The following is a 420-nucleotide window of genomic DNA, read 5'->3' on the forward strand; positions in this document are numbered from 1 at the left end:
CAATAGGGCCTTCGCACTGGAAGTGCTCGGGCCCTAATAATGTGTTCCTCCATGTTCTTGCTAATCAAGTAAGTTTGTTTTTCTTCCGGTAGTCGTAACTTCCGGTCCGCCCCCCTATCCAACCCCCAGACCTTAAGAGGAATTAGATAAAGCCGATCAAACGTGTTTTCCATGTAAACCTCAATTCAGAATGACTATTTCCATGTAAACTTGAAGGAAAATAGTTTAATTCGGAATTATTTAATTTGGAATAATTAATTCCAAATTAAAAAACATCATGTAACCGTGGCCACTGTAGTGGTTAAAGAGTGGTGCACACTGATGTTATATTGCTTAAAGGATTTCTGCTGGTCATTTAGACATCTGAACAACCGTTATGATGGGCAACCATGACAACAGGAACTATTGTTTACATGGGAG

The sequence above is a fragment of the Cololabis saira genome, chromosome 10 (assembly GCF_033807715.1).
Source record: "Cololabis saira isolate AMF1-May2022 chromosome 10, fColSai1.1, whole genome shotgun sequence".
Lineage (NCBI taxonomy): Eukaryota > Metazoa > Chordata > Actinopteri > Beloniformes > Belonidae > Cololabis > Cololabis saira.